The 12,585-nt window shown below is 40.0% G+C and overlaps 1 protein-coding gene across 2 annotated transcripts in view; it reads left to right on the top strand.

The window, feature by feature from the left end:
• ecel1 (endothelin converting enzyme-like 1) overlaps positions 1-12,585 on the top strand; it is a 50,624-nt gene that overhangs the window by 15,438 nt on the left and 22,601 nt on the right. The window lies entirely within an intron of this gene.

The following is a 12,585-nucleotide window of genomic DNA, read 5'->3' on the forward strand; positions in this document are numbered from 1 at the left end:
AACCATCCGCGCTCGCACTCACACCTAGGGGGAATTTCGAGTATTCAACATATCATGCATGCTTTTGGAATATGGGAGGAAACCGGAGTACCCAGATAAAATCCATGCAGGCAAACTCCACACAGGAAGGCCGGAGCCGGAATCAAACCCACAACCTCCACACTGCGAGGCCATAGTGCTAACAAGTCATCCACCGTGCCACTGCCCTCCTTTTCATTCATGAATAATGTTTTATTATCATAACAGGTTTTACACTCTTTAACACTGATAGCAACAAAGTTTGCTGCAAGCCGAGACCCAAGTACGTAAATAAGGCCATCAGCAATGCTTTCTAACTAGAAATGAACTTTTTTTGCTGCATGTTCTCATTAGCTTGAGCCTGTGTCTGGTGGCCAAGTACACTCCGACCTGCTTGCTAGACAATCAAGGGCACATATTGACGAACAGAATCACACCAATCTGCAATTTAGAATCTTCACTCAACCTATTATGCATGTTTTCGGAAAGTGGGAATAAAATGGACTATCCGGTGAACACACGTGCAAGCATATTGACAACAAGCTAATTCCACCCAAGCCAAGATGTGAATTTGGAACCTGTCAACTTTGAAGCGAGCCTGTTTCTGCCGCACACAAATGTTAGTCAAGACAAACGGAAACTAAGAACCATTCTAGAAATTTGAGTTCAGGTGATAGGTGATTTATATGCGCCTTCTGCCATGAGAGTTTATATGGGGTTGGAATTCATACAATATAAAACTAAGACCGTCCATCAACTCCTTGCTCTCTCAAAGTATCCACATGCAAGGCTTGAAATAGCAAGGATTTTATTGAACTATAAAAATAAACCAAAATAAAAGGTGACTTGAATGTAGGCCTGCAGCTAAGATATATTTTAGTGTTTGCGTATTCTACTGAAAATTCTGTTGAATAACATAGTATTCTGATAAAATATGTTTTTGCTTGATTGAAGAGTTATTATGAACACCAAAGAAAAAAATAAGATTTAACACTTAATAACGAACAGCCAAGTGAAGTGCTGCTAACCAACACAAGCTGACTTACAGAACAATTTGACTCTGACTCCCTTTGATTTTGGCAACCAAAGGACAAGTTTACAGTCCTGGACTGAGACATTTTAAGTGTGGTCATTTGCGGCTCACGCATTGATGACAAAGGCTGCATGAACTCATGACTTTCACCACATCGTAAGCACTGTACTGTGTGCGAGTCAGTAAAATACTTCAATTATATGGCAACATTCTGATTATTATTGGGGCTCAATTCCTCGATCAGTTATGAGGAGATTGGTGAGGTGGTGAGTGGTCAACAAGAAGACGTACTGAAAAACGCTGCATCTGCTACTAACATGTCAAATTCATCGCAACGATCTACAAACAATTTTTGCTTGTTTTTAACGAGTTTGAGCAATCTGACGCATATATTTGATTAAATATCTGGAACAATATGGAGATAACGAATTGGAAATTGCAATATAAAAGCCACACATCCTTGCAGGAATTAGGTTCTCCACACACTAGACTACATTGCTATAGCTACGTTTATCACGTGTTTAGGATAAGGTAACCAATCACAATGCCAACCTCCGAGTCAGATTCAAGTGACCTCGAAAGTGAAGCGATACTCCATCGCCTTGACCCGTTTGTGCTTGTCCTTATGTTCCGAGGACCTGACATCATAAAGGCAGGTGTAATCCTGTCAATGGCAGGGCGGCATGGCTAAGTGGTAAAGTGGTCGTCTCCCAAACCAAAGGTTATGGGTTTGATCCCCAGCCCATGTGACCATGTCAAAGAGTCCCTGAGCAAGATACTGAACCCTCCCATTGTACCTGATGCTGCGCCATCAGCGGGTGAATATGAACTCAATGTTAAGCGCTTTTATTGCCTTGAAAGGGGGAAAACTGGCATATAGGTGAATGACCATTTACCGTTTACCAATGATCAACTCATGTATCCTCCAAGAGAGCCTCTGAAATGTACCGACAGTTAGTGGTGGGAAAATGCAGCTTCAAATTTGCTTCATGAACCAGTTGTTGTGTTTTTGAGTCTTCTAGATGGCTCTGTTGGCTTAAATAAAATGATTGAAAAAGGGCAAGTCAGTGTGCTTTCAGCCCAATGTTGAACAGGGAGGGCCATTTACAGGAGTCCAAAAATACTACAACTGGTTCATGAAGCAGATTTGAAGCTTCATTTACCCATCATTGCTGACTCGGTGCCGGCATATTTGGTATATGAAGCTCACTTGCGCCACGGATAACAGCCATGCACACCAAGCATGAATGTTGAAATAACAACAATGAGATTCATCTTTTGCATCTTTTTTTCTTTTTTTTTTTTTTTTTTAATTTATTTTTCTTTAGAATTATTCTTTAGATTAAAATCTTTTAGAGCGAGGCGAGGGTGCTCTGTAGATACTAGTTCATCATATTATCAAACATGTTTGATAATTGGCGCTGACGGTGCAGCGTCATCCATGCTCCAAAAATGCTTCTGCACACTAGGCACAGTTGGCGAAATACAGAGCGCTGATGGCGACCATAGTGACGGCTGTTTGCAGTATTTCTCTTCAATGTGTTTTTATGAAGTGCAAAATGTGAAATTTGATTCTCAAACTGCATTGCAAACACGCTTTTGAGCCTTTACGTGTAAGATGCACAACTGAGTTGTTGTTGCCGCTGCTACGTATTGCTAATTCCATCAGGGGTCTCCACTGTGATGAGCTCACATGGTGATCGCATGAAGCCACTATTTTTTTTAAAGCCTGGTTTTGAAGTGCCTGCACCATGTGCAAGAAAAGCAGCAACATGTACCACTACTCCACAAGTACAGGACAATCACTGAGTGACCCAAGTAAATATGATTACATTTTTTTCTGCCCTTTTTCATTTCTTTGTTTTTTAAAATGGGTAAAGGGAATGATTTGGGAAGGATTGCCCATCAAAGATTGGAGGGGTTAATTCTACAATTTCGCTTCACTTGCACAAGCAGAAAAATAAAATGTGTCAGCTGTTAGAGGGGATTCATCTACAAAGGTTGGTCATGGTGCCCCCTAATGTATCGTAACATCTCTGTCAAGCTGTTCCAACCATCCAGCAGTCCTTCACCAAATGCACTAAACATGTCGTGCCTTTGCATAGAAAGGTAGGAAATTAAACCTCTCATTTGATTTGGCAGCAAATGAGTTTGCCGGTTTTATGTACCAATTATTGGAAAAAGTAATTCCAAACATGTTCTGGATGAACTGCCAGCACCATCACACCCTGGTCCACTCGCCTAATGTCCAGCATAGCATCATTGCAATAATAGATTTTTCAAACTCACTCAATTACCCTCTCTGGCAGAACTATCATGTTGACATTTCACTTGTTTTGTGTTTTTAACCTGTAGCATTCTATTTTCTGCTATGTCAACGGTTTACAGGAATTTGAAATCAACTCCAAAGAAGTTTCTAGCTTGTCTTGAACATCATATTAGTCATACATAATACCACAGCACCATGACTATGATACAAGCGAGACTATGTGGTAATATAGCCAGACTTATTTCCAGTGGCGGGCCGTGCACTTCACATGCAGGCCTTCAGTGAAGTCCTACTTAATCTGACTTGAATAAATCCCCCTCCATCATTTATGACACCACGGCTGGACAAAGAATATAGAGAGAGACACTTAAGCACTACTGAGTGATGGACCACTTTGACTTATGAAAGAGCTTCTCTTGAAAGGGCCATCTTGAAAATGGCCTTGCACGTATAAGTATATGCAATCAAATCCACACTTTTCCCTCCTTTGGCCATTGTGGGTTAAAAAAGCAAGAATATAGTTTAGATTTTCGAAGAGTCGCCGGGAAAGACTGTCTGATCGATTTCCGCATAGCGCCGCCGTGTCACAAGTGAGTACCGAATCACAGAACATTTGCACCTTCAATGTAAGCCCTTTGAGCAGGCGCACCGTAACCAACTTGTGATCTGATTGGCTATCGCAACTCTGAAATCCCGTTGACGCGCAGACCAGATGTCCGCACTGTTGATTCTGAAGCCATACTATGAAATCTGCGAGGCAACACAAGCTAGTTGCATTCAAATTGGATAAAAACTTTCACAAAAAAATATAACACCGGGATATATATATATATATATATATATATATATATATATTCATCCATTATCTATACCGCTTCGCCTACTGCCCGAAGATAGCTGGGATCGGCTCCATCGCCCCCGCGACCCTAGTGAGGAAAAGCGGTATAGATAATGGATGAATATATATATATATATATATATATTCCCAAGATGGAACATTTGCAATGAACAGTCTTACAATTTTAACCTGTGACACGTGGCATTGTCTTCCAAATCTCGGACATTGACAAAGTCTGTTTCTCAGAAAGGTCAGTAAAAGTTCAAGAGTTATTAATTCACAATCGAGCCTTTTCCTTCATTCCTGCTGCAAAAGCCAATCGGTTTAGAAGTCACTCTGTGACCAAAAGACCGCAAGTACAATTTCCTGGACAAGAATAGGCACTAACACTATAACTGTGAATGAGCAGGTCACATGACTCGCCTTACTTTTTCTTTTCTCAAATTCATGGCATTCGGTCATATGTAAGTCTACCCAAGCGCAATCACGCCTCCATCTTGTCCTCCTCCACCAATTTTCTTGTCCTCCTTTCCCTCCCTGCAGCCCACTCTATTCCTTCTCCAGCCACTGCAATGACTGCAGCCGATCCCATTAGCCAGATGAGCAAGCCTCCAATGGAGGAGAAAGCATAATGACAACACCAGAATGGCTCACACACATTCCTCCCCTCACCACTGCTCCTGCTCCGTTTGCTCCTTCTGTTCATCGTCACTCTCAAGGGTGTGAGATTGTGGGGATGGCACGCCGCTGTGTGTCATTTTTAATGGTTTGCTATTTAATGGCGGTCCAAGCTTGTGGTGGGAGACTTTACTTTATTGTGTAATTTATTTTGACTCTGTATTTGTCCACTTGTGTGCGTTGCCATATCTGTGCCGGCCCCTGCAGCTCGATTCAGTGTGTTTTCCTGCTTTCAAAGTACACGCATAGTCTAGTTATAAAGCCATTTGCGGTTCACCAAATACCAGATTTCATGGTGCTTTAGCACACATTTTTGCACTGGCGCTCACAAGTGACTGTTTAGAGCTCATCTGAATTGAAAATATGCAGTTGTGATACACAAAGGTGGTCAGGGTAAAAACCGCTCCCAAAACATATACTTTGATTCTTTTATTTTTGGATTTGCACTTGCAGAACATAGTTGAGTGGTTTCCCACTTTCCACTGTTCATCTTATCACAATGTGCAATTGTGTTTGCGCTTAGAGCCAAAAATGCAGTGTTATTGTAAGGTTTGGAACGTAGGAGGCTCTCAATCCCACCCATTACCCTTCAGGGTCATTACCTTTGTTAATGGGAGGGCAGTGTCTTTTCATCTCCCTAACTAGCCTCATTAAAATCCATTCAGCTAATGAGCCCTCACTCCTTCACTAATTAAGACCCACTGGTTGATCTGTACATTCTGCTGTTACTCCATTACTGCACTTGCTGGCACATTATACATGTCATCAGGCAGGGGGGCTTGACCTTTTAGGTGACTGTAAAGAAGGTAAAGTGGTGTGAAGAGATGGTTCGTGTACAATGTGTATGCAAAGACTAACAACTCTGTTGGCTGCAGAGGCGTTAATACTGCTTAAATTAACAGAGTGTGGGTGAAAGAGGCGGGGTGCGGATTGGGGTCTGTGTGAGGGGGTTTGTCTCTTTGTGCATCTCATAGGCATGAGCATGAAATTAGATTAAATTAGGGCTGCTCGATTATGAATTCATATTAATCACTCGTATTTTAGTAATAATTGAAATCACAATTGTTTATTTTTTGGGGGGAGTACAAAACAATACAAATTTATAAATGAAAACAGGACAAATCAAGTATACTCGCTATCGTATTAAACATTGTAAAATGACTACTATTTTAATTAACAATGTTTTACATATATTATAACATTGAATGTATATAATAATTTTATAATTATGCTAATTTTGTAATCATTGAGGGGAACAATCGTGATCGTAATTGAATTTCAATGAATTGCACAGATTAAATGTTTGCTAAGAATTCATCATGTAGAAGTAGCTATTGTTAAATTATTTGTTGTGGCAATTGGAGTTTGTGGCCAAAAGAGCAACATGATATCAATGAAGTCACCCCCTCATTTATTACACAGTAAATTTCATAGACCACATTTGGTCCTAGCAAACTGAATAAAATATTCAGAAAAAACTCTATGAGTAAATTTCATGCAGAATATCCACTGCCATCCGAGCCACTTCTCCCCACGAGGGTCGCGAGCATGTTGGAGGCGGGGTACACCCGAGACTGGTTCGCAGGCTATCGCAAGACACAAAAAGAAACAACTACTCGTGCTCACAATCACACCGGGGGACAATTTTAGAGCATCCAATCAACCTACCATGCTTGTCTTTGGAAAATGGTAGGAAACGAAGCACCCGGAGAAAACCCACACAAGCACAGGGAGAACATGCAGGCTCCACACAGGAAGGCCGGAGCCCGGAGTAGAACCCTGCACCTCTGAACTGTGAGGACATCTTGCTAACCAGTCTACCACTGTGCTGCTGCACACAGGATATTTTGCTCTCAAATTTTACTGTGTTTACTGAGACCAAATGTAGTCTTAATAAATTGTACTATGAAATAATTGTTTACATTTAGGCACCATTCACACTGTACACACTGTATAATTCATTTTATAATTATATTACATAATAATATCATTATCATTATTACTTATGTCACCGTTGTCATTCATCCCACTCAGGGATTAAACCCGCTCCGACATCCACATTGAGAGCTCACACTGTGAACCACTGAGCTAAAAGTCCAAGTCGCCCGCATCACGATTTCTACGGCAAGCCACGAGAGGCGTCAGTGGACCGAAAAGCAGCGGCAGTTACATTCAGTCATATCTTGTCATTTGGAGTGGTGACTCTCCACTGTTGTGACTGTCGAGTGAGGCTGGGCTCTTGTGACGCCAGCTTTGCCACCCGCTTTTCTTTCTGCATTTTCATATTTTCATGGAGAAGTTGCTCTTCGCCAGTGATTCATTTTCGTTCATGCCGCTGTCATTGCAAAGTTTCCCATTTACAGTTTTGTTAGAGCCCATCTATTGATTGTTGGTCGTGTCACATTACCACAAAGACGTAAAGACTCAATTATACCAAACGCCTTTGATATTGTCGCAGGGCCAAGACTGATCGAAAATGTCTTACATTCCCACCTTACGCTAAACGATTGAGATGACTGGAGTGAGCAGAGATTTCTTCTTAAAAGGAGTGAGGGGTGGGTGCGTGGTAATAAATACTCAACTAGATATTAAAACATTTATACACGCTATGGAGAAATATAACTGTGATTCACAATTAAATATTATTTATACATTCGTTGTGGTGGCAGGTAGGGTGACAACACTTTAGGTGAGGAAGGCAGCTGCCTACTTGTAAAACCGCCTCTTGGGATGGGTAACAACAGATAATTCTTTCATTCATCCGTATGTAATAGACAATGGATAATAAATATATAATGAATAAATAAATAAACAAAAACATGTTTAATTTTCTCATTTTTTTTGTGTGCATTCAAATACAGTAAGCTGTTTCAAACTTAGTCCATAAAATAAGTCCATTGATTGCATTAAACGTTAATATCTACAAATAAACAAATAAATGAAGAAAAATATACAATGTGGGTTTTCTATCAATCTACAAAAGCAAATTTAGGTCTATACTTTATTACAATCAATCTTACCATCTTTCATTCTAGTGATTGTGTTGTCAAACATTAAATATTCATTCATGCTTTACACTCCCCAAAGGCTTAAATAATAAACAACAGATACTTTCTTGGCTTAAGATTTTAAGTCCTGCATGTAATTAAAATATCAATCGTGTTAAAAAAAAAATGTTAAATGCTTTCCTTGTTTAATTGTTCTGAAGTGGTATAAATACATTCAAAATAAATTTTGAATATTATCAAAATAATTTTAATTAGTATCTTTAAAGTATTTTCTTGAACTGAACCTATATATAAGCCGCAGCAACTCTTTTTGGGGAAAAAATAAAAAAGGATATACAAGCCGCACCAGGCTAAAAGCCGCAGTTTTCAATGTTGAAAAAAATTACTTGTTTACAGCATGTGCAGAACGATTTTGTACTGTGAATGCACATAAAGGTACATAAACAGATTGTTAAAACAGTGCCTTTTAACACGGCAATAACTTTCCTCATTAAAGCAAAACAGACCCAAATGAAAAAAAAATGTAAATTAACTTACCGTATTTTCTCAACTATAGAGCGCCCCGAACCATGAAAAAAAAATTCCAGAAAAGCCCCACCGTTGCATTAGCCGCATGGTTCAAAATCTAGGAAAAAAGTAGCACCTTCTAGTCCAGAAAATACGGTAATACAATCAAACTGAATTTGAAGTTGTTTTGCTGTCAGCTGCCATTTCACTGCTTTTTACTAAAGTTTTTGCTAGAGTATTGTTTCCTTTCTTTGTCGTCTTTTAAAGTTGTATAAAATAATTGACTTGTTTTGGAAGCCGCCGCTGCTAGTTGCAAACAAACTTCTCATTACCGCAACATATTTTGCAAATATATCTTCAGTCGCTGTCAAACTTTACATCATACCGAAACTACGGTATGCCAAATGAGACAACTATACAGCAGGGTTCGAAGTTAACTTTAAAAACTGCTTGCCCATAGGGCAAGTGCCACTAAAATTTGCCTTGCCCGAGTGGCCAAATTACTTGCCCAACTTGGGCAAGTGACATTTTTTTTCTCTTGCCCGAAGATTAAATTACCTTGCCCTGAGTGACTTTTTGTATGACAAAGTGTCTAATTACAAATTGCATGAATTTTTTGTTCGGACAGTTCCTGCCTAGAAATAATTAAAAATACGTTACAATCATAAGGGTTGCTTATCTAAAAATGTATCATGTATTAATACATTAATTAGGTGTCTGCTGACCCAGGATTATGTTATTCCTTCATGAGTTCTATGTTGCAGACGTTGCAGGCATTAAGAAACAGTCAATGAAGCATATGTCCGTAAGGAGCGGGCAGCTGGCAGGTAGAACTGGTCCTGTGAAAGCTAGACTAAGAATAAAATGTTTATGGTTGTAAAATGTGTGCCACAAATGTAAATAAACATATAATCTGATAAGCATAAATTAATCTTGTTTTCATCATCAACCATGAAACCCTACTCACAACAGCATGTATCATCCTGTGCAGTTATTGAAAATGTTAATTGTGGTTTTAATAATTAACAAATCTGCATGTTAAATTGAGAAAACGATATTACAGCAATCCAGATTATCAATTTTAAATCCAGGGGAGCTTATTAATTGAGTAATCACATGAGTAAATTATGAGTGTGGGAAATTTGTGTATTCCTTTAAGACCAGTGCCTGTGGTGCTGCCTCCATAAGTTTCATAGCATAAACAGAACACAGTCACTGACACTATGTCAGGTCACATCATGGAGCTAATGAATTAACAGCCAATAATCAAATATTACTCCCTTCCTTACTCACAACTGAATGGTCTACTTAAAAATATTCGAGCTATTTTAGTCATGTCAGAGGAATCCGAAATGTTCGGATTTGAACGAACTCGTCGCCACTTGTAAACATGCGCAGAAAGATGCGCAGAAGGTAAGAAAACTTCCGGCTGTCAATTTTCGGCCGAAATATCGTAGGTTTTTGTTGTGTTTTTCAAACTTCAAATGAGGATGCAACTACAGCGAGTTCCAATACTGCGGGATTTATTGACGTCCACTTTAACTCGACATTCACTGAACTAACTGATCCCCGTTAAGGCCAATGGACCATACCACAACATAAGGGGGTGTCTGGGTTAAATCATCACTATACAGTGCACACAAACAGATCACACCACAGTTTTCGTCGAAATTAAAGATATTTGGCTGCTTTAAAAAATGCTTGCCCGGTCGGGTAAGTTGCCCATAATATTACCTTGCCCGTGGCTAAATTTCACTTGCCCCGGGCAATCGGGAAGCGGTTAACCGCGAACCCTGAATACATCAAGCTGGACTGCATCAAAAAAAGGGTGCGACCAATTGAGACGAAGTTAGTCTACCAATGCTCCAGGTGCACTGCAGACAATAAACGTTGCACCAAATGCCGAGAGTCCATGAGGAAAAAGGGGGGTGACACACTGTTCAATAAATGAGTAATGCAACTTTAGTATTATTAGGTAGCTGACATACAACATGGTAGCGGCACGCGAGTGTGAGTTATGCTGAACGGGAGCAGGACAGAGTGGGACTTGTTTTCACAGGAACAGGGTGTGACCGGATCGTCCGGGACTGAAACAGGAAAAGATTTTTGTTGCGGGACGGGGGGGGGGGGGAATCAACTCCCATGTTACCCTTTGTTGCACACACGGGAGAGAAATAACAAGAGAGGGCACAGTAGGCTCATTTGAAGTCAGAGTACGGCGTAAAAAGTCCCAGTACGCTAGAGGCTAAAATTAAGAAGTGCTGGTATTCCGTACTGGTGCTTACTAGCCCATTTAAAGCACTAATTATTGATTAAAGCATCATCTGTTCAATCACATTCTGACATGATGCAAACGTGTCTGTCCTTTCAAATACACTTCGCATAATAAACAGTCACTCTTGGGCAGTTAGGCCGTATACCCACAAGTCACACAAATGAGACCACTATTCCATAATAAAAAATATTTTCATGTCAACTCATGTGTCTTACTGTAGAAAACAGGGGCAGTTGGGGTTCTGCTTACCTCATGTAATTAGGAGCCGCAGGTGTGTACGTCCAATGAATAATATAACGGATTTACTAACGGCAGCACACAAAAGTCTGCAGTTTAAGCTCCTTTCCTGAACTGAAAAGACCTCTCCTGAAACACACTGAAGAATCCTCGGGGAACATTACTCATTAACATTGTTACTCAAAATAAAATCCTTCATTATTATACAACTGTGTGAATTCAAGAAAACACAATAAACAATTGATGTCCATCATCCAATGGGTCTTGGTAAATTATTTCAACAATGTATGTAATGTGCGTGAAGGTACAAAATAAGGTGATTGCAACTAAGCAATCTAGATATCTGAAATCAATTCTAGGTATGTTGAATTTGGTTTTACACAGATGATCTATCAAGCTCATCTTCCTTCACCTTTTGCCATCAATTACATTCACAACACAAGTGCTTTACTGGCAGGACCTTCAGGGTACTGCTGCCAACCTCTTCTGATTCCATATCTGCCATACACAGGGAAAATAAAATCGTTGTGGAAACAATAACATGATGCCTTGAGCCTCAGATGGATCCTTACAATGGGAGTGGGGCGTCTGTCCCCCACAGCACATTGAAAGAGTGCACCCAGCAGAGTAGGGCACAGGAGCACACCAGCATTCTGTCATCTGAGGGAGAAGACTCAACTTGAATGCATAAATGAGCGATCCCCTTTCTCTTTTCGGGCCACTGGAGTAGACTGAACCGGACCACTCTCCAACTAGTTTTATTCATTGTCTTGAGCTCTCATTTCTCACTACTTGCACTCTTGAGATACTTTGAGAGCTAAAAGTTTGGTCCAAATAGCCTCCATGGTGTTGTTGCTAGATTGTATCAATCATTTCTCCTTGGCGAGGCCAATCCTTAGGTCAAGGCAAGGCCTCAATGGTAGTGATGGGTAAATGAAGCTTCAAATCTGCTTCATGAAGCAGTTGTAGTATTTTTGGACTCCTGGAGATGGCACTCTCTGTTCAACATTGGACGAACAGCACACTAACTTGCCATTTTTAAACCCTTTATTTAAACCAACTGTGCCATCTAGAGGACTCAAACATAAAACTACTGGTTCATGAAGCAAATTTGAAGCTTCATTTTCCCATCACTACTCAACGCTTCAAGTCTATGTGGGAGTGGCTGGCAACACCTGAATTAAAGTTATTTTTTGGTTTTCCAAGTGCTTCTCCTTATTATTGCATTAATGAGGTTGAATAATAGCCAATCAGTGTTGGTCTGGAGCAGTCTACATGGAAAAGTGAGTTGAGTCAGAAACATGAAAATGTGGTCTTGAGACCAAGACTGGTCTCGAGTATTACAGCACTATAAAGTACTTTGCAAAGAAGTACATTAGCTTAGATTATTTATTACCTTTCTCACGAATCATTTTGACAAAGTAAAACAGCAAAAGTCACAAAAGATACATGTGGCAGGATTATGAAAATTTTCCAAGACTCAGTAGAGGGTGGAACATTGGCCAAGGGAGAGCCCAGTAAGGTTAGATGGAAATCTGCATCAAGGTTCAGACACAAGAATTAAACTTCATTTTAGGTCAGCAATGGAACCATCTAGCCATCTTTTTGAGTCTGAAATTAAAATAACCAGTCATTGCACACTACATAGAGCTGTTTTTTAATTTCACATTTTGTAATATTAGACCATTTTGTCCATCTTGCTTTTTGCACTGGGGAATTTAG

This window comes from Idiotropiscis lumnitzeri, chromosome 7 (genome assembly GCF_059441095.1).
Source record: "Idiotropiscis lumnitzeri isolate Australia: NSW breed Sydney's pygmy pipehorse chromosome 7, RoL_Ilum_1.0, whole genome shotgun sequence".
Classification (NCBI taxonomy): Eukaryota; Metazoa; Chordata; class Actinopteri; order Syngnathiformes; family Syngnathidae; genus Idiotropiscis; species Idiotropiscis lumnitzeri.